We start from the raw sequence: 23,664 nt of genomic DNA on the forward strand, positions 1-23,664 counted from the left end.
GTAATCCCTACAACCACACATTTAGTCAAATATTAAAAAAAAGTTTGTCTACACATTAGTGCAATTGATGGGTTAGTCTGTTAACTTGTTTGGTTCATTAGCATGCTTTTTCTTGAATCATTACATAATGTATCTCACACAAATTAGGGCCCAGCAGGTAATTCAGTTGATAGACGCTTTCCTTCAGCATTGGAAAATTCATTTGTCAATATTGTGATCCAACAAGTGATTTTGTTTTGAGGATAAGATGCTCACCCACACCTGTGTGACTTTCCATTAGTGCAAATCAATTTTGACTCGATAATAATGCCTGCGTTGTGCAACGGGCCAATCAGTATACATATCTCCCTTAAGCAATACATTTTGTTATTTGGTCATTGGTCAGTTACCCGATAAAAATAGTGTGATGCACGCCACCTTATTTATGGCATGCCAGTGGTGTGGTGTTAGCAATGATATGATAATGTGTTTCAAAGCGCTTCACGACAAGGGAGGCAACAAGGGAAAATATAAAACATTCTTACTGCCCATGAACAACAAGATGTGAAATTAACTATTGTACTCAGCCTAGCGACATTTCAGATAGTGCAAGTGCTAAGACACAGATAGGAAGGAAATGGGAACAGACAGGTGACTACTGTACTAGGCCTGACAGCATTTCTGGTAGAGCTGGAGAATTACACGAGGTGAGGGAGAGGGGAGGAGGGAGAGGAATAAAACAAGCGACTATCGTACTAGGCCTGACAACATTTCAGATAGTGCTGGAGGGTGAGGGGGGGATAACAAGTAAGGGGGGTGGAGGAGACAAGCATTTGTTACTATAATACTAGGTGCAGGGACAATTCCGATAAGAGCAAGTGCACAGAAAAAATTAGGGAGGGGGAGGAAGACTGTACCTTGCATATGATGACTATACCAGGCGTATGAGGATACAACTGGCACAAGATGACCGTACCTATCTATATGAGGCTGTGCTGGCATGAAAAGACAGTGCCTGGGTATGCGGGACTGTATCTTGCATATGACAACTATGCCAGGCATGTGAGGCTATGACTGGTATAAGAGGACCACACCTATCCATATGAGGCTGTAATGGTATATAAAGGCAGTGCACCTAGCTTTTCATGGGTCTGCTGGATCTGCCCCTGGCATATCATGTCTGCACCCATTGCATAACAAAGCAGTGCCCTTGTAGGGTTGGTAATTAAGTGAGCTATTGCCTCCTTTAGTATAACTGTCTTGTTTTATTTATGTATTCTTATTGTGGGTTTTTACATACTTTATGTCACTTCTTGTGATGTTGTTATGGACAAAGGTGACATGACCTCACGTTCTTTAATTCACCGAGATCAAAGCACAAGTGATTTATTGTTTTTGTATTTTATTGAACTTATATAGCCCTTTCCTCCAAAGTGCTTTACATGAGAACAAGTAAACAATACAGCAAGCATGAGATGACAATTGAACCACAACCTGAAAACAGAATAAATAGCAACTTACAATAATGCAGGGGTGAGGAGGGTGTAGGGATGGGAGAAGTGTGCAAGAGAGTAGTAGATGTTAGAAGAGGTAACAACGGGGGAAAGAGGGAATGCAGGAATGTGAAGGAAGAAGAGAGGAAAAGGAGAGACTAGATGCAAGCAGGGGGAAGGGAGGAAGGAGGTAGGCCAGATGGAAAGGGTAAGGAAGAGCAGGAGTAAGAGGTGAGAGTAGAGGGGAAGGGAGGATGAAAGGAATGTGGGTGGTTAGGGAGGTGAGTGGAAGAGATAAGATTTTAGGGAAGAGCGAAAGGAAGGGTAGGAGGGAGTGAAGTCATCACGTATGTGATGTCACTAACGCTACCCCTGGAATTTTCTTTTTTCTTTTTTTAAATATCCTTTTATTGATTATTCTTTCTTTCTTTCAAATTATTGAATGCATGGGCGGACCCACGCAGGCGCTTCCCCATCCAAAAGGATGATGTGCACCTACCCCACCAATCTTACACACAGCCCTCACCTTCTCATAACTCCTCCCACTGCCCCGTCTGCTCCACAAAATCTAGCATCACACTGCTCCTCTCCCTGCCTCTCACCCCGACTCCTCCCAGCAAATCCTCCCCACTCAGTTCAGCCACTCCCAGCGCAAACAACTGAACCCTCATCAACTCTCTCTCCTCAACATGCTTCTCACACGCAAGCAAAAAATGTCCCACAGTCTCAGGCACCCCACACACCGCACAGTCCCTCGACTCACGCTGCCCCACTCGAAACAGACTGTCATTCAGCCCCACATGCCCTATCCTCAACCGGTTCAGCATCACCTCCTCCCTCCTCCTCCATTCCAGTTTCCCTGCATCCACCTTCACAGACACTTTCTCACGAACACCAAACATCCACCTGCTCTTCACCCCACTTTCCCACCTCTCCTGCCACTGATTATAAAGGAAAGCAAACAAACAGGTCAAATTGTACAAGTCAAGCAGTAGGCATCGAGCGGGAATGGTCCCGTTACAGGATACAATGCATTACGTTGTAATAGCGGTAGGGAGCGGCATTGAGGGGGCGGCAAGTTGGTGTACAGAGGAGCAGGCCCTGGAAGGATAGGAACAAGGGGGGGGGCACAGGGGGCTATAGTTCTGACATCACTCTGCAGGGCTACATGTTGCCCAACATACATGCTCTCCGGTCTATGTGGTCATGCGTTCTTGATCCATCTCCCCCAGACTTTCAAATGTTTCCCAGGACAGCCCTGGCATTGTATATCCGCTTCTCCAATGATGCACATCGGTCCATCTTGTTAACCCAAATGTTCAAGCACAGTCTGTCCGAGAATCCCCATGTGGAGGCAATAAGTCTTTTCCCCAGTCCGAGTGCCACTGCGATAAAGGTTTTTTCACATTTAGTATAATCCACCTCACCCCAGATCCCGAGTATCACCATCTTGGGGTCCTGCGGGATCGGAGAACCCAGGACTGTGTTGATCTTATGAATACACTGGCTCCAAAAGTCTTGAATGACATCACAGTGCCACAGCATGTGGAAAAAGTTCCCTCAGCCCTGCAGCATCGTAGGCAGTCCCCATCCTCTACCACCCCCCATTTCCTCATTGAGGCCCTGGAGTAGTAGGCCTGTTGCAATATTTTAAGCTGTATTAAGCAAAGGTTTGAGTCTATGCCAATCTTCCGTGGGAACATTAGCACCTCAACCCATTCCTCAGATTCTAGGGTAGCTACTATCCTTTGCCATTTCTCTCAGAGCCCAGAGAGATCATGAGCCACGAAGGCAGTGATCACCTGGTATAGTGTAGATGTGACTTTGGCCGAGATCCCAGATTGGAGCATGTTTGCTTCTAGGGGGGAGCATTTAGGGACATGAGCCACAGCTGGGAATTGGGCCCAAATGACATGTGTAAGTTGCATATGTCTTTACGGCTCACCAGGGGTAGTGTGAACCTGTCCTGCATATCACTAGATGGAACTACATGTCCATTTTCCACCACAGCTGCCGCGGTTCGTATCCCCATTCCCTCCCACCAGATGAACTGTCCGCTTTTAAGGATTTATGGGATACATGCATTGTTCCAGAGGGGTTGGTCCAGTGTGGGTCTCCCTCCCCAGCCAGTATGCTAGGTAGCCTCTGCCCAGACCTTGCGAGCATGTCGTGTCATCCCGGATAGGTTTGTCATATCTCCTTCTGTGCCGTACAGCGCTCAGAGGGTTCTGATCGCCCCCATACTAGTAATTTCTCGTTTTATATGTGGAAGTCCAGGGTCCCCGTGGAGCCAGTCGTTCACTACTCCCAATTGTGCAGCTCAATAGTAGGCACAGTAAGCCTATTCCTCCCATCCAGAAAGAACGCTGTAGGATTTTTAATGCAACGCAGGGCTGTTTCTCTCCCCAAATGAGTCCTCGAAGGGCAACTTCTATGGACGCGAAGATTGTCTGTGGGTTGTGAAGGGGGGCGTTCTGAAGGACATACAAGAATTGCGGGAGAGAAAGCATCTTGAAGAGGGCCGCTTTGCCCATTAGCGTCAGTGGGAGTGATAGCCAGTGTGTGACGTCAGCTTTGAATCTATCCACCACCGGTTGTAGGTTGAGGCGAATAAAGTCCTCAGGGTTAGGCTGATGGTGATACCCAGGTACACATACTTCTGGATGGAGACCGAGTAAGGGCAGTGCCGTGGGATTGCGTTACCCCTGGAATTTTAGTGAATTGACGTCCCTGTAAATTACTGAGAAAGGACGGGCCGAGGTTTGTCTGCATTAAGCGAGTTCGTGGCATGGGGCCTGCATCAGGTCTGTGGAAATCTCCAGAGCTCTGTGTGGAGCCTGGTGCATATATTCGACTTCCTGAAGGGTCATTTCTGCCTCCCTTCCTTTCACTGTCGATAAAATGAGTACCATTTAGTTGGGTAATGGTGACAAGTTTTATTTATTGTGTAACATCCACTCAGCTGTGGGGTGCAAGTTCAAATGAGAGCTCATCAAGACGAGTGGGCCACGTGTGGTTGTCTCCCAGTTTGGCTTACTAGATGCGTCTGGTTTATATGACGTCAGGATGGTGAGCGTGGTGTGATGCGATGGTGCAGGATTCGGGGTGTTGTGATAGTGCTTGATGTGATCGGGCATAGTGTGATGCGTTGGAGTGTGATATGTGGTTGGACATGGTGTGATTTGATTAGGCATAATGGGATGTGGTGCATTATGGGGTGCAGTGTGAAGTGGTAGGTGTGATGTGGTGTGTTGTGATGTGGTGGGATACCATGTGATGGGGTGTGATCTGATGAGACATGGCAGGATATGGTGGGATATGATGGGACATGCAGTGATGTAACATGGCATGAGGTCATGTGCTTTGCTTTTGTGTGCTGGCGTGTGATGAGAGGGGAGGGATGCAATGTCAGTCAGATGTGTTACGGTGTGTGTCTGGTGGTGGCACGCAGGGAGGGCACATGGAGAAAAGCGTGCAGAGAGGGCACAGCCTAGCATGCAAGGATTTCTATACAGGAGGGAGGTCCTGGGCACACAGGAAATGCGTGCAGAGACGGTGCTGTCTGGCACACATGGAAGATCCTGGGTAGGCAGGGATTCTAACAGGGAGGGCCCTGGGCACACGGGGAATGCGTGCAGAGAGGGTGCTGGGCCTTTTATACTTCAAGCATGGATAAAACAAGTGGCATTAACTTGTGCATATTGTACTGTCGCAGAAGCTATTTACAAAACTTAAAGCTATGTGATCGGAAAATGCAAAGTCTTGATTTTGCCCCGGCCCTGCCCCTCTGGCTGCCACAGTCATGTTGGCTGGTGTGGGTGTGGTCGGTCACTGCCGCATGAGCCAACACTATTTGCATGGAAGATCAGATAGCAAAGGCTAGCCCGGGGGAGCCTCATCACTGTCAGCATTTCTTTACTGTAATAAGGATTGCTATAATGCAGTTTTCTACTACTCTGCGAGCCACGTGCTGAATAGCGGAATCTTTGCATTGTGACGGGCGGACAGATACATGATATGATATGATACGATATGGCATTTGTAACGCGCCTATACACAAGTGTGTCAAGGCGTGATAAGGCAAGGAAGGGGGAACAAAGGGAGGACATAGACAACGATCTTATTAGGCTAAGTGACATTAAGACCCCGCAAGCGCAGGGGGGAGGGGAAAAGTGCCAGGGGAAAGGGCAAGGGGCAGTGCTGTACATGGGATCAAAACAATAACAAGAAGTACAGCCAACAGGTGGCAGGTGCACTTGGCAAGCAGCTTGCGCTGTACATTCAGTGGGGCGTTAACAAGGGCTGAATATCTGGGGCATAAATAGCAGTGATTCAGCACTCTGCCACAAAAGCGCGGGATGCCCTGGCAAGGATATTGGGCACACAAGGATGCCATGAGAGTATGGGTTGCTGCTTTGCTCATGGGGTGCACTATGAAGAGAGGGATCAAACACTCTAGGTGCCCTACTGCAAGGGTTCTGGGGGAACGGGAATGCGCTGCAGAGATTGCGCATTACAGCGGTTTCAGGGGTCGAGTGGGCATTTCTGCGCCCATTCCCTGCAGGCTGATAGCGGTCCTTACCTGCTGCGTGCCCCGTCCTCTGGGTAGGCGCTACTTGCACTTGCTGTTTGACTCCTTCCTCTGGTTAAGCTCTCTGCTCCCACCTGTGCTTGCCGTCTTCCTCTTGATAAAGCTCCGCTGACACCTTCCTCTGGGTGAAACACCTCTGGGCAAAGAGCTGCTTTGAGCCGCCGACTCTGCCCTCCGTCCTCTGGAACGGGGACCTCTCAATTCGATCTTGCATTCACCATAGAATTCTTTTTTTTCAAATTGCGTGTGATAAAGTTTGTATAATCCTAAATAAATGTCACCAGTTTAATTGTCTCTTTTTTTAGAAAATTAGTGGTATATTGTTATACCAAATGTAATATAATTGGAGTATTTCTCACCCCTTATATCGTCTAGCTTGATTAGATGAAAAATTCTCAAATTCGGTTCTAAATAAATCGATAAATTCAATCTGCATCTATAAGCATTTAAACATGTTTTTGCAATATTCATCCTAGACTGAAGTTTAGTCCTTATCATGATTCCCCCTCATTTCGAGGTACCAGGAGAGTACTCACCAAGGTATGTGGCGTATGAGGAACACATGAACCAACAAAGAGCTGCACTGGGGCTCTGCCCAGTGTACATCAAAAGATCCATACCTGTTGAAGCGCCCATAACCAGACAACCATGGGCAGCACGGTACCCTATCAGACAGCCGTACCAACCGCTGATACGAAACAAAGAGTACCTACAGACGGTCCATGAAGAGACCCAAAGAGCCTTAATGGAAGGCCAGTGGAAATGACACAAGGGCCTGGACAGACTCGCAAATGAACGAACACAGCCATCGAAGATAGCATGCTAGTGCGAGTTGCTACGAAAATAAATGTCATGGACACAGAGAAGAGACGATGTTAAAACGTGAGGAAACGTTGCTATGAGACAAGATGGAAGCAACCGACCAGTTAAACGTGTGCAAATAGGCTTCGAACGCAAGAAGCTAAAGAAAATGATACTACTTGCAATGCTTAGTAGAAGAATAGAGCGGCAAGCGCCAACCATATATCTACCTCAATAAGGCACATTATACAAGTGCAACTCCATTTTGTAAAAGCAGAAATGTATCCAGGCTGCCAGAGGCCTGACAGGCCAAGTATCGTAACCCAGCCAGAGGCAAGAGAAGGAGCGGAATCGAAACTCAACAAAGAGCGGCTCATGCCTAGGAAATCAAGGTCAACCAGAGAAAGGGAGGAGAGCGTCAGCTAACAAGAATCAAACTTCAGAGCATACCAGCCTGCCCATGAAGGTCAAGATAAGGGGGGCTCATGCAGATGGCGAGGCTGAAACAGAATGAAATACACTAAAAGCTGAAAACTGAAGCAGATTCATGGTGAACTAACACGTGACCAGCCAGGCGCGAAGAGGTACCACCGCCTGATGTCATCCAGGACTCGAGGATACCATAACTTTTCCTGATAAGAGGCTACAGTTTTGAGGCCATACCCAGCCAACTAATTGACACATAGCCCTAAAATACTGATTGATGGAAGGGAGGCTGGGTGAAACTTGGGACACCAGGCACCTGGGTGTCCATTCTGCATTCTGCTAATTAAAATGGGGATTTATGTCTAGGGGTGTAACCTGCCCAATCACAATGGACCAAGTTATCTAGAGTCCTATATATCGTTGAACCAATGAGAGGTCACACTTGTAATGACGTCTATCGCATGTGATGTAGTGGGAGGGGGCGTGGACGCCCACCCGTTCAGAATTATCCAATCTGCATGCTCTATTATCATATACAGATATAGGACTTATACTTAAGTTACCTTTCCTAACCAATTATATTGAATGTCGAGTTTTGTAGAATTAGACGTCAATGATGACGAATATTGCCTATAAGAAGTGCTGTTCAACTGAAGTTCTGGGAAGTCTGAGCGAGACGGGTGGTCGCAACAATGCTGATTCCTAACTGCTTCCTTGTTTGATGTACTTGTCATTAAACAGACTTCCCTTTGCCAAACTACTGAGTCCTCATTATTGAGTCGTGTTGGAGTAAGTGAATCCTGCACCCCCATCCCTCACGTGGTGCAGCTATCTTGTCTTACAGGTTCTAGAGGGTGAGCGCTGACCAATGGGCCCGTCAGTGAATTTCTCTCCTCTTGAACACTTGGTAGCAGAGGATGGTTTCGGCCATTGATTATCGATTATGGATTATTGATTAATATAGTTACAAGACGCCTATAGATCGACGGCACAAAGTAACTTTGGGCCTTCGGCAATATCACAAGTCCTTTAGCCATTCCAGATGAGTAGGCTGAGAAGCTCTCCGTGGACAATGATAGTGTAAGTCCATAAAAAAAAAATCTGCAGTGGGTCTGCAGGAACCCGCCTTTCCAAGCATAACCCTTCTCATTCCCACGGGCAGCCAATCGGACGAAAAAAAAACGTAAGAGGCTGAAGAAGAAGGGGCGGTGATTCCGAAGCTCCAGAGAGGAAAAGATGCAATTGGTTAGTGAAACAATAAACTCGTTACTTTGACAAATGTCTTGTAGGCATTAGAACAAGCAAGGGAAAGGTAACGGAGGGTGGTGGAGTAAAAATTAAAATAGTCAGAAGTAGAGAAGACTGTATACATATAGGGGGTAATGACTCGAGCATAAGAGATAAAAAGTGGATACCGGTGGGACACCGAATAGAGAAAAACAAGGGGTACCAGGGGGACACCTGAGATAAAAACGAAGGATTACCAGGGGGGCACCTGAGATAAAAACGTAAGAATTTGCCTTGTTCTTGCGCTTTAATACAGCGGTCAGCAGAAACGTGAACTCATAGCCCATATAATAAGGGACAATTAGACTACGGTGACGTTTAAAGACGCATCAAAGGAGTTTGTTTAAACTCCATGACGGGGTATTGATTAGAAGGCAGGAATATGTATGACCAGCTGGTGGCTGTCTAGTCTGTCAAGTGTCTGTCATATGTGTTCTGTTGTACGTCAAATGTAATCGAACTGTATCCTTGATTGTCCGAAATGAAATTTGGTTTTACACGATTCTGTAACTGAGAGGGAATCACCAATGAATTGATGGTTTTGAGTTCATTGATAGTAAAAAATGTTGGCAGGAAAAGATTGGATTGGAGCTTGCGTATCTGGTGCTCGCTCATACTAGTCGAAGGATAACAAACTGTATAAATATTGTTGGTAACGGAATTGAAAATGGAGGATGTCACCCTACTTGCGCATCTGTGCATGCAACTACCTAAGCATGCTCCTAAATTAAAAAAGTATAGCACAGAGTGGGTTAAGGGTACTGCCCACAAGATGTTTATGCCTTGGCCACAGAATGGGTCCCTATCTAAAGCCGTTTTACAACATATGACGACTTTTCTACATGCCACATATACAGGCAAGAAGCTAGAGAAACGTCTTGCTGTTCTAGAATTGTGGAAGATGTTTAAAGAGACGAAGGTGGAAGAACCACCCACAGATTGGATACTAAATTTATGTACGGAGGGGGGTGAGGCACCTACTGCGCCACCAGCCCCGCCCGAGCCAGTCATTGAAGGGAGTAAAACAGAGGGGCTTTACCCGCTAAGAGAACTTAAGGCAGCCATGGGGTATAGCAACCCCGCATATAAGTCGCCTACATACAGTAGTGACGACAATAAGGGAAGGGAGACATCTCAGCTCATTGTGAACTTTGGCCCAGCGGGGCATGGGAAGCTCCTGTCTAAGGTTTCCATTTCCAGGTGGATCTTCTAGCTGCATCATGCACTGACATCATCTGGCCAGCAGACTTCTCCCAGGCCGGCCGAGAGTTCATTCTACCAGAGCCATCGCAGTGACGACTGCGTTTCTCTCTGGTGTTCCCCTGGTTGACATCCGCAGGGTTGATAAGTGGAGGTCCACACACACCTTCACAGGATTTTACTGAGTCGACAGGAGTTCTAGGGAGGAGTCCTGGGTCGGCCAAGCAGTGCTACGTAACATGTTTGTTTCAGATGAGTCTAAGTCTAAGGATGAGGTAAGTGTATTACTTCTGTTGAGCTTTGCCACCTCCCGTGGTTGTTTATATGTACTGCTGTGTAATCGTGTTAATGAGCATATGAATCCATGCCAGACCCTATGCTAGAGAAGGAACAAATTACTTACCTGTAACTCCTGTTCTCCAGCATTGGTCTGGCATGGATTTATATGCAAACCCTCCCTCCTTCCACTCTGTGGCTCTTCTTGGTTCATGCTGCCACTTTACGTGCTCTCCTAAATCTGAAGATGCCCACCAAGGACACCCCCTCTGCTTCAATCGGACGTTCTAATTGAAGTTGGCCCGCTTCTGAGAGAGAGGAGAGTTGTGCACAGTCACTAAGCCTTTTGTTGTTAACGGTCTCCGCTCTATGTACCAAACATTTAACTTTGAGGGTTTATCTGATTTTCAAGGCCCACCAGATCCTTTCAAACATTTTATATGGTCCCTAGCCTGGAGTCGACGTAGCTTATAAGCCAATATTTTGTTTGCCTTATACATTTTGCAATGATTAAACTGTTCAGTATGCAACAATGCTTTGGTTACTTTGTCAGTCACTAACGTTTCCATTGTCCCTCCAACAGCACTTAATCTGCAGGAGATCGTATGCGAACCCATTTGCTTATGCTCTTGCTCCAGCCTTGAAGCCTGGGTATCAAGATCACTTTGTTGGGATTGTATCAAACTATGTTTTGTCATAGATGATTTAATAATGGCCCTCACTTCTAACAAGTATGTCAGTGTAGAAAGAAAAGACAGACGGCCAGAACACATGAACTGACAAGTGCCTAAAAGATCCTTCAGCTGTGAGAGCTTTCATTTAGCTAGTGCCTAAGATTGTCCATGTTAGGATCCGAATGCAAGAACAGTGGCCCGCGGGAGCACTTAGCAAACTGCTGCTGCAACTTAATACGGGGAGTTGGGAGCAAAGTTGGGAGCAAAGTTGGGAGCAAAGTCTGGCAGAGAACTGTATAGGAGGATGGCATTTATTTATTTATTGTTCGCTTGTTAGGCACTTATACAGTAAGTACATTCTGTTTCAAAGCACCCACAAAGCAACATGGAGGGGATAAGGGGATGAGAAACATTAACATATATAACAATAGAAATATAAATACAGTAAGGGGGTAAACACAAACCTATTGTGCCTTGTGAGTGTTCAGAACGTGCAAGTGCAGAAGGACGGGGTAATGGGGTAGGTGCTGAGGTGCTCATGAGTAAGCAACAGGTGAAGTGCAATGTATGGTAAGTGCGAGCCTCCAGGGTGGAGGTTGTGCCGAGGCAAGTGCTGAGCATAGACAGAAGCTGCGGGCGATTCAGTGTGGGGGATCAGGGCCCCAAGGATGAATAAGGGCCCTGGACACCAATCTAGCAACTGTGAGATTAGCAGAGGGGGGAAGAGGAGGTAAAGACGCAAAGTCTTAAGGAGCTTCTAGAATTTAATGAAGTCCTGCTCAAGACAAAGAGCTCCAAGAAGGGAGCCAGCTGAGAAAAGCGATCAACATCCTGCCCTTTGTTTGGTATGGATGAGTACGTGCTCAAGGATTATGTGGTGTTTGTTCTGGTGAGTGAGGAAGGCATGAAGAGGAAGAGTAAACCACATGCTCTGATAACGATCAGTGGGCATTCCATCATTCGGCTAATTGTCTCTCGTTCAGATCACCACCGTTCTTGATTAGTAGACATCGACAGGAGTGTCCCACAGTTGGGCGTGGGGAGGAAATTGCAACAACCCAACATTCATGTGAATGCATATGGGGTGCTCCCATGTACATCATTGGGGTGTGGGCTTAGGCCAGCCTTGGATTCGAGGGTGTGGAGGCTCATAGGAAAGGTGTACATGTCAAGTAAGAGTGGCTGCCTTCTTGGCTGAAATGAACAGAGATATTTTGGAATTACCCTCAACCACAGTATATCGTATCTTGTTTTGGTAGCAGAGAACAAGCCATAGCATGGGCTTGTGGAAGCCCTTGAGTGCTTGAAGTGTTTTCAGTACAAGATTAGGCTTAGGGAAGCGGCCAAAGGTTCGCAGTGTGCCAAAAACCCTGCACAATGAATGTATTAAAGAGGAATTAAGGGCATACAGTTGCAGTTGCCTGGAACCAAATACAGTTGTGAGCCGATTATGGAGCCATGGAAAATATGTTCTTGTCAATAGGTTCCCTCGTTCCAACATAGGAGTGATGATTGGTGGGGAGAGGAACATTATTTTTATATTAGATATGACGTCAGCTTATCATCAGGTTAAACTCCATCCACCCTCTAATAGCATTGCCACCTTTGCTTTAGCACTCCTGACAGTGTGTTCAGATTGAAATCCATCCATCCCCTTGCTGTTTTCCGAGAATCATGCATACTATGTTTGGAATATTTTTCTTGCGTCCAAGGTACCCGCAACAGGGCTCGTTCTTAACAATCCCCACTGTTTTGCAGTTTTTGAGGCACTTGTGTAACCAGTTTCCTCTCCGCCATTTTGTGGTTCCGCCGAGGGATTCAAATGTTGATATTCCTTATGGGTGCTCTGTTTGAGCTCCTTCATTCCTGTTGTTTTAGGTTTCTCACCCTTATGGATAGTTTCCAGGTAGCTCCAAGTGTTGTCTGTTGTGACACCCTATATGTATTTTCCCAAAGAGACCGGGACTTTGAGAGTGAGGCCCTCCTTTCTGATGAAAGTGGTCTCGGATTGCCATCTCTCACAGAAGATCAATTTTTCAGTGTTTTTTCCTCCACCTCACCCTTCCAAGGCAGACAAACGATTCTATCAGCTGGCCCGGTGCTGCCCTTACATTCTACGTCTTTCGTACAAAAGGGCAACTACGAGTGCTCTCTAGGTCCCACAAACAAATGGTAAAACAGTACATTGCACGCTGCTGTTTTCTGTTGATTTGTGCCACATAACGTGATGTACGGTTCTGGCTTGTGCTGCAGTTGTGGCCCCATCAAGATAAAGACTTACTAACTCTGCACAGGCCATTTACAAGTTCATATTGGCTAGCATAGCCATCAACCCATTTGTTCTTCTCTGTATAAACATGTTGAACATGTTGAAATTTAAAAACAATGCCCCGCCTTTGGTTGTAGGCATCCTTTCCATTGTGTATTTCCAAAACTGGGCATATGTCACATTGCTCTATGTGGAACTTTTGGCCGCATGAGAAAACAAAAGTACTCTTACTGTATGCGCAGCAAGCAAAAGCATGCAGGAGTAGTCTTGGAAAGTGCATGCACAGATGAGAGCCAACCAGCGAAGTTGCACGCGAGAGACAACTGTGTACAGGTGCACTCAAGCTCCTGAAGATAACCACACAACCCAGTAACATTAAGAAAAGCTGCACAGGGGAGGCAAATCAATATCAGTATTCTAGGCTCCCATAGTGTGCCTAATATCCAATGTTCCTTTGCGCAAAACCAAAAAGTATTGTGGGCGAGCTGGGGAGAAAAGATGGGAATACTCAGTGAATTAAGACTAAATGAGGACTCCATACATACAGTCCACACATTTGTTATTTTACAACATTTAGCAATGTCCCTTGATGGGACTGAAGACGTAGAGATGTGTCATATCAACTGCTTAGGTCTACTCAGGGAACTTCTAGTCTAGAACAATGTATTATAGCATCTTATTTTAGTTTTGAATGTTAGTTTTTCTTTTAAACTAATCATATTAGTTGTCACTTTTCTCCTGACAGGGTTTGTGGGGCATCACTCCGGTGCTGTATTGAACACTGGTGCACAATGTTCCACATACCTGGGCTACCAAACTCCTTTATTCGCTTCGAATAGGCCTCAAGGAATGTGGATTTCCAATATTATGTTCTGGCTGCTCATAGCTCTGCATAGAAACGATGAAAGCAGTTTCATGCACTGCTCAGTATGTCGAACCCTACACGCCAGTTTAGGATAACCGGTTATTCCTCAGGACCCTGCTAGTCGCCATGACAAATGACGTCTATCTCTTTTCTCCTTACCCGAGTCTATTTGTTATTTGTTTGTATATGTTTCTGTGAGCGCCCTGAGACCTTTGGGTGAGTGACTGCGCTATTTAAAAAATACTTTAGTTAGTTAGTTAGCTCAAGGTATAATGGGTATAAAAAAGGATTTCTGGGTTGAGGCAAAGAAGTTGGGTGGAAGATGATGAAGCGGGGGTGGAAGGAGTCCTAAATGCAATTTTAGACATTTACGAAGATGAACCTGCAGAGATGTAAACATTAATTACAACATATAACAAGCAAACAAAGTGGTAGCACAAATAAACCGCAGGACCCAACCAATAGCTGAAGCGGATTGGGGAATTAGCATCGAAAAGACTGAACTAAATGAAAGTTAGACACAACCTGAGCCACAGAAGTGTTGGTAGAGGAGAGACAACCCCCTGGAAACATGCCAAAGCACAAAAATGAGCTAAGAAGGGGGAGGGCAGCGGACCAAGCCTGAAGGCAAGACCAAGGAGCACAGAAGGCACAAGCATTCAAATAGCAGGACACAAAGGCACAGCGGGGCGTAACAATCTTGCGGGAAGGCGGCGATACCACGCGTCCTGAGATCCAGAGACTCCCCAATCCCCCCTGCCGGAGCACATAACTATGCTAACGGCTGGGACGCTAACAAAGACCGCCCACCCTGCAACACCCTGCTTAAACATGCCATCCACCAAAGATAAATGCAAGGTGAAGATGACGACAATGGATTTGTTCATGGCGCCGAAAACAATGTCCACGACACACAGAGGCGCAATGGAAACGGAGGCACAGAGAGAATCAGAAACTGACTACAGAGATGGGCAGGTGCTGGAGGCCATAGCTGCTCTCAGGACCTTCATAGACACAAAGATAGATGAAGTGAAAACAGACATGCAGCTAATGAGGCAGGATGCGAGGAACCTTGCAGAAAGAGTGACTGTAACTGAATCTGGGGTGCTAGAAACCGCAGAAGCCACAGCAGAACTGAAGATCAAGGTGGGGGAATTAGAGAGGAAAGTTGCAATGCTGGAAGCAAGAGCTGAGGAAGCGGAAGGAAGGGCCAGGAGAAGTAACATCAGGCTGCTGGGAATCCCTGAAGGAACCTAGGGAATGAATCCGACAAGATATGTAGATTCCTGACTACAGCAGGAAATAGGCGCGAACAAACTCTCACAGGGATTCACGGTAGAAAGAGCTCACCGATCCCTTCAAAAGAAGCCACCACCAGGCTTGCACCCCCGCCCGATGATTGTAAAGATACTCAATTTCCAAGACAGAGAGATAATACTCAAGAACTCGAGAGAAGGCGGGATAATAGAGCAAGGAGACTCTAAGATAACCATATACCCTGATTATACGCAAACGGTGCAAAGAGCAAGGAACTCCTTTGTCCCGATCAAAGAAAGGCTGAGACAACTAAACCTGAAGTATATGCTGCTCTACCCCTCTAGGCTAAAGGCAATCCACAAAGGTCGAGCCATATTCTTAGAGACCCCAGCAGCAGCCAACATGTGGCTAGAACATAATAACTTGGCGGACGGTCAGGACAAAGACCCTTGAAATGGACCGAAACCGAGGGAAGGATACAGAGGCACAGAAGAGACATTCCTCTTTGAACTGCCACCAGCAGTGCAATTCACCATCATGAGAGATCCATAAGAGCACTTAATGAAAGGCTGTGAAAGAGCATGGACAACCACCCTGAGTGCGATGCCCTAACCCTTTGAATGACCAGAGCTGGCCTGTTGCCGGCACAACCACATCTGCGCCAGATGCCCTGGAAGGTGCTTGACAGTGCAGAGGCACCCAAGCACAACACCGGTTGTGTAGTTGCAACTGTTTAGGCTGTAATTTGTTGTTGCAGTCGTTCACGCTTTGTACCAGAGTCTTCATGCAGCACAGAAAAGGAAAAAGGTGGCCAACAAGTCGAGGACACAAGAAATGAGGTGAGGGGGAGGGAGGGAAAGTGCGCTCTGGAGGTAAACGCTCCAAACTGGTGGAATGACGGGGAAGGAGGGCCCGGAAGCACAACACAACCAAACATGACAACGCAACTTAAAATATTAACATGGAATGTACGTGGGTTGGGGTCCTACTTACGCAGAAACAGTATCAGGTCCTATCTGCGCAGGAAGAAAGTAGACATTGCTCTGCTCCAAGAAACCCACCTCACAGTGGACGCCCAGGCCAAGCTGCAAGAATACTGAGGAGGACAGGGGCCTCATACTCTAAATATGCGAGGGGAGTGTACAGTTGGATCAGCCCCGGGGTGCCCTTCCAACTAATGGGGACTGAGCCAGACAATGAAGGGAGGTACTTGATAATATGGGGTGCAATCGAGCAGGTTGAGATCTGCATAGTAAACACGTATTTCCCTAACCAAGGCATACCAACATACCTTAGTAGGCTACAACCCAAATTGGCTAGGCACAGGGAGGGCCTTTACATATGGTGTGGTGATCTCAACTGTGTGAGGGACCTGGACCTAGACAGATCTGAGCCCCCACAGAATCGGGCTGAAAAGGCCCCAACAGCATACTGGCAACATTCTGTGACCAAAAATCTGTAGGAATCTTAAAGTTTAAAAAATAGTCAGGCGAGGAGGTAATGATAGGAATAGGGCGCGTCAGCAGCCCATTGTCATTGAATGAGCCCGCTGCCGCTGGTGCATTCAATGACAATGAGGCGCCTGCCACGCCTTCTGCCACCACGCCAGCTCGGTGAGCCCTTGAAAGACTCCCCCCGAGCTGGCCTGGTGGGGGGCTAATGGCGCCTTTTGTCAAAGGCACCCACGGTGGAGGGGCGCATTTAGCCCATCGCCGTGGGTGCCTTTTGACATCAAAAGCCTGCATGCTGCGCCTTCTCCCGCTATGCCAGCTCGGGAAAAGTCCTTGAAAGACTGCCCCGAGCTGGTGAGGTGGAGGGCTAATGGCGCCTTTTGTCAAAGGCACCCACGGTGGAGGGGCGCATTTAGCCCACCGCTGTGGGTGCCTTTTGCCATCAAAAGACTGCATGCCATGCCTTCTCCCGCTACACCAGCTCGGGGAAGTCCTTGAAAGTCTCCCCCGAGCTGACTTGGTGGGGGGCTAATGCTGCCTTTTGTCAAAGGCACCCACGGCGGAGGGGCGCATTTAGCCCACCGCTGTGGGTGCCTTTTGACATCAAAAGCCTGCATGCTGCGCCTTCTCCCACTTTGCCAGCTCAGGGAAGTCCTTGAAAGACTCCCCCGAGCTGGCGAGGTGGGGGGCTAATGGTGCCTTTTGTCAAAGGCACCCACGGCAGAGGGGCGCATTTAGGCCACCGTTGTGAGTGCCTTTTGACATCAAAAGCCTGCATACCACACCTTCTCCCGTGACGCCAGCTCAGGGAAGTCCTTGAAAGACTCCCCCAAGCTGGCATGGTGGGGGCTAATGGCGCCTTTTGTCAAAGGCACCCATGGGGGAGGGCCGCATTTAGCCCACCGCCGTGGGTGCCTTTTGACATCAAAAGCCTGCATGCCGCACTTTCTCCTGCTACGCCAGCTTGGGGGAGCCCTTGAAAGACTCCCCCGAGCTTGCATGGTCAAAAAAAATGTTATAAAAAAGATTTTTTTAAAAAAGAAATCGGTATTTGTTGCCAATAAAGCGGTAGGCGGTAGGACTGCTTAAAAAGCGGTATCCTACCACCTAAATCAGTAGGGTTGGCAAGTATGCAACAGCACTGAATAACACACTGGGACAACTTGGCCTTGCGGACGCATGGAGGGAATGCCACCCCACAGACAGGGGCTACTCATACTACTCTTCACTGCACAGCCTTTACACAAGAATCGATTACATGTTCATTGACAGAACGATATCCTGCTCAACCGTCTCCGTGATAACCTGGGTATCACTGGTCAGGCTCTGGCGTGGCTGACTTCTTTCCTCTCCTACCGTCCTTCCCAGGTCCAACTTGGGTCCTTCCTCTCCGACATCTTTTTCTCTACCTGTGGTGTCCCCCAGGGATCTAACCTCTCTCCCTGGCTGTTCAACCAATACCTGGCACTCTTTGCCCACCGCATCGCCGCTCTCTGTCCCAACTTTCAGTGCTATGCGGATGATACCCAGCTCATTTTCAGGCTATCCTCAGCCTCCTCCTCACCTTCCCTCATCTCTGACTGCCTGTCTGCCATACAGGAATGGTGTGCCGCGGTTTATAGTCATAATCTCGAATACAAATATGTCGAAAGTCATAATTTCGAAAAAATAAAGTCGAAAACAAAAATGTCGAATTTCTTTTTTTTGTTGATTTTTATTCGAAATGGGGGGGTTCCCCCCCCATCCCCCCTTTTTTATTTTTTTTTTATGTTTTACCCCTTTTTTTTCCCACCGGAACCCCAAAAAAACATGTAAATTAAAAAAAAAACAATTCGACATTTTTGTTTTCGACATTATTGTTTCGACATTATTGTAATTCGACATTTTGTTTTCGAGGTGTGCCGCCAACAACCTCTGCCTTAATGCCAATAAGACTGAGATTCTGCTCATGGACACACCCACTCCCGCCTTCCCTGCAGCACTCTGGCCGGCCTCTCTTGGCCCTCCTCCCACTCCCACTTGCAAGGCAAAAAACCTCGGGGTCATCTTCGACTCTGCACTCTCCTTCTCCCCTCACATCTCTGACGTCTCTAAGAAGTCACACTACCAGCTGCACCTCCTTAGAGGTATTCTTCCTTTCCTCTCCTTCCCCCAGAAACTCACTGTCTCCAGAGCCCTGGTCCTTTCCAAGCTGGACTACTGTAACAGCCTCTATCAAAACCTGCCTGCCTCCACTCTCCGCCCTCTGCAACTCATCCAGAACAGGACTGCGAGACTTGTCCTTGGCCTCAAGCCCAGGGATCGTATCTCTCCAGGACTGAAATCTCTGCATTGGCTCCCAGTGGCTGTGAGGATTAAGTTCAAAATCCTCTGCATTGTACACAAGGCCTTCTGGGGTCTGGGGCCGCAATACCTTCAACTCTCTCTTCCTAAATGCCTTCCTTCTCGAGCTCTTCGCTCATCTGCCTCCAACTCCTTTAGGTTCAGTCGCTTCTCCAAGCAACGAGTTGGTGGCAGATTACTCTCTTCGGCAGGGGCTTCTCTCTGGAACAGCCTTCCTGCCTCCCTGAAACTCAAGGAGAACCATCTCCGGTTCCGGAAACTCCTCAAAACCTTCCTCTTTGCTTCTGCTTTCTCCTCTCCCCTCCGTTGCTGATCTCCTGACTGCAATTGCACTGGTTACCTGGCCACCCTTCTGATCTCTTGCCCAGCCCCCCGTCAATTACCCACCTGCACTGCCTCCCTGGCAAACCCCTGCACTTGGGGACCGTTTTCTGTATCCCTTCAGTTCCCCTACCAGCACTTACGTCTGCACTTCCTTTGCACTTACCACTAGCTGGCTGTTTTATGTGTCTTATTTATTCCATTTCCCATGTACTGCACTTTCCCCTCTCCCTTCCTCCTGCGTACTTTCCTTCCCCCCCCCTTCCCATGCACTTGCGCAATCTGAATGACACCTGGCCTAGTAGGATCGTTGTCTGTCCCCCATTAGTCCCCCTTTGCCTCATCATGCCTTGAAACACTTGTGTATAGGCGCGTTATAAATGTCATATCATATCATATCATATCATCTCTGACCACTCGCCTTTGCTAATGCACTGGGCAATGAAAGGCCCCAAACCCCCATCCCACTATGGCGAATGCCCACAGAGGGATTGACAGACCCAACTTTCAGAGATGAGCTGGGGGACAAAGTTATAGAATATGTCATAATTAATAGCAGCATTGTAGACCGCTGGGGTACAGTGTGGGAGGCCCTGAAGGTGGTAATGAGGGGAGCGATTATAGCTGGTGCAGGGGGAATTAGAAAAATGCTGAGGAAGGAACTAGAGGGGCGGGAAGAAATAAAGCAAAAAGAGATCACTAGCTCAGGATCCAGGGCAGAGGAGGAAAGTCTGCTGGAGGCGCGGACAAGTTGTCAACAGGCGTGGGGGCGGCTGGCTAAATTTGACTATATAATGCGCACCACTAGAACACACATAAACAGAGACAAACCGGGTAGACTGCTGGCATGGCTATGTAATCGAGAGCATCCGAAACACCCAGCGACCGCATTAAAAGATGAGAAGAGGGACATGAAAAGGACACAGAGATCAATAAATTACACTTTGCTGACTTCTATTCCGCACTATATGACACAACACCCAAGTGCTGCTGACAGACATACACGACACCCTAGAAGAAATAGAACTCCCCAAGCTGAGCGAGTAACAACGGGAGACACTAGAAGAGGCAATCACACTAGAAGACATCACAGACGCCATCTGAGCCCTGGCCATATGCAAGACCCCTGGAACAGACGGGCTTCCCCCAGAGTTCTATAAAGCATACGAAACAACGCTAACCCCAGTGCTACACGAGGTGTACCAAGAGGCCTACGAGATAGGAACCCTACCCAAAAGCATGAGAGAAACACTAATAGTCCAGATACCCAAACCACACAAACCAACAGACGAATGCGACTCATATCGCCCTCTGGCAATGCTAAATTACGACAGCAAAATACTGACCACCATACTGGCCAAGAGACTGTCCAAAGTGATAGGAAGCCTGGTACACGAGGACCAAAATGGTTTTGTGCCTGGTCGCAACACGACTGTTAATTTGCGCAGACTACAGTACATTATGGCACAAACAGAGGGGGAGCAGGAGCACATGGCAGTGATGTCATTAGATGCCACCAAGGCATTTGACTCCATCTACTGGGAGTGGTTGATAGAGGTGCTGCAGGAATTTGGGTTCGGGGAGGGATTTGTACGATGAATTAAGATACTGTATAAAGACCCCATGGCAAGGGTAAAAACGGTCAAACTGGTTTCGAGAGCATGGAACATACAGAGAGGTACCAGACATGGCTGCCCCTTGTCGCTCATGCTCTACATCCTGGGGTTAGAACCAATTGTAATTTACATAAGGAAACAGTTCTGGGATGCGGGGATACGGGTGGGTGGGAGGTATAATGTTATCTCGCTATACGCAGATGACGTCCTGCTCTACCTGAGAGATCAACGGAACAATGTCCCAACAATCCTAGATGTACTGGACAACTTCGCAAGCTATTCAGGGATACTCTTTAGCATACAAAAATCTTGCATGTTCCCACTAGCGGGCTTAAGGGAGACAACGATAGAAAACTTACCGGAGGTAGGAATACAGTGGCAGCTAGACACATTTAAGTACTTGGGGGTTAATATCAGACATACACCAGAACTCATGCATGAGTATAACACAATGGCGGTAACTCAATGAAATTCTGGTCCAAACTCCCGCTTTCAATAATGGGGATGGCATCGATAGTTAAAATGATTATCCTGCCAAGATTCCTATACTTCTTCCAGAACATCTGCCACTACAACAGATCAACCATTTTCCGTAAGTTAGACGCTCAGATCAGAGATTTTATATGGGGAAAGGCGCGCCACAAAATGGCACTGACCACACTGACCCTACCACACGGGGCAGGGGGCATACAACTCCCAGACTTCGAAAGATACAATTTAGCGGCCCAACTAAGCCATGTCACCAGATGGTTGTCGGATGACGTCACTAACGAAATGGGCCTACTGAGCGACCTGATCAAACCTATACATCTGAAAGAAATAATATGGATACCAAGAGATCATAATCGCAGAACACCTGTGCTGGCCAAATTGGGCAGGCAAATATGGGGAAGAGCTAAAACCATCACTCATCACGCACTTGGAGAACCATTACTCCCCCGAAATACCAATTATGGCGGAGATGAGAACAACACTAGCCGACCACAACACCATTAGACAGTGGGAAAGAATGGGTATATACACCTGGGGGGATATGTACGAGGAAGGGGAATTCAGGCATGGGCGTAGAACATGGGTGGGACAGGGGGGACAAATCCCCCCCACAATTTTAAGTGGGGGGATGTAATGTCATTTATCCCCCCCCAGAATATGTGTTTGGTGTGTCATGCAGGGATCTGTTTTTGAAGTGGGGGAGGGGCTGCTTACTATGTAAGCTGCCCTCTCCCCCCTGGCCCCCAAAGCATAGGGGCAATACCCTGGGGTCAGATGGGTGATCATCTGCCACCAGGGAAGGACAAAAAAGATTTTTTCTTTAAACGTTGTTTTGGGTGGGGTGGGTGCGGGTGGGACCACTAGCCACCAGGGATTTTTTCAAGGGGGGTGGCCCTCTCCCCCCACCCTAAGTGGATGGGGGCATCTTATGTAGCCCTCCCTGGGGGCAGATTTCTGCCCCTAGGAAGGGGTACATAAGATGCTCTCCATCCATTTGGGGTGGGGGGGAGGCCACTGCAAATATTGGCAGAGCCACCCCTCCCAAGACAGGGGCAGTATGTTTTGACCCCCCCCCGGGAGCAGATGGCCACACACATGTGCCCATCTGCCCCTAGGGAAGGGCAAAACAAATATATATATATATTATAACTTGTTTTGGGTGGGGCAGGGGGCTAGGGGGGCCCACTAGACCACTTGGATTTTTTGTGTTTGGAAGTGGGGTGGCCCTCTCCCCCCACCCTAAGTGGATGGGGACACCTTATGTAGCCTTCCCTGGGGGCAGATTTCGGCCCCTAGGAAGGGGTACATGAGATGCCCCCATCCATTTGGGGTGGGGGAGAGGCCACTGCAAATATTGGCAGAGCCACCCCCCCAAGCCTGGGGACGTATATTTTGCCCCCCGGGGGCAGATGGCCACACACATGTGCCCATCTGCTCCTAGGAAAGGGGAAAAACAAAAATAAAACAAATTATAATTTGTTTTGGGTGGGTGTGGGGCTCACTAAACCACCATGGATGTTTTTAGTGGAAAGGGGGGTGCTCACGGGTGTCCTCTTTTCGGAAATGCATGGGGTTCTCTGTTTTCCTTGGTGGCTTCAACACGCTAGGCCCAACTCTGTAGGTTGTCCACATGAGCAAAATCTGCTTTGCCGAAAGGCTTGGGGTTACCAGAGTTTTAGGCTTTTCCCTTTGCACCCATGTGTAGGTAGGTGCATCCACACATGTGAGGTACCGTTTTTGTCGGGACACCTGTGGGAATGCGGGAAGGTAGGCCATGTGTTGTTTTCTACGTGTTTCTGTGGGTGACCAGAGTGAAATGTGTGGAAATTGTGGGGGGGGTTTCTGTCATTTTCCCGATTTCCCTCCAAACTATGGAATGTTTCCCTACATAGTTGTTGCCTGACCTGTGCAAATCACCCCTTCCTAAACATGGAATATTGTCTCCTTTTCAGAAATGTATGCCTTTCTGGCTTCCCATTCAGCTTTCCTACCCTTTTCTTCCATTCCGTCCACGCATGTCCTATTGGACAAAAAACGCCAAAATCGCCTACCTCTCACAAAACGGCTGATTAGTATATCACAATATGTTATTTTGGTTTCCACTCAATCTGTTCTTGAAAGCCTGGGAAATGGCGAATCCAGCACAGAAAACCATTTGTTCCTAGCTCTTACAAGGAAAACACCACAGGCTTCTTTGTACAACATTTCATTGGCATTTTCTGAAAAAAAAAACAAATGTTCTCCTTTTTGGTTATTTTCTCTCACCCTCCTACAGCAAACTAGGATTCCTGGCGTTATGACCGCCTACATGTGGGGAAAAAGG

This window comes from Ambystoma mexicanum, chromosome 3q, assembly GCF_040938575.1.
Source record: "Ambystoma mexicanum isolate Mex_15411 chromosome 3q, UKY_AmexF1_1, whole genome shotgun sequence".
Classification (NCBI taxonomy): Eukaryota; Metazoa; Chordata; class Amphibia; order Caudata; family Ambystomatidae; genus Ambystoma; species Ambystoma mexicanum.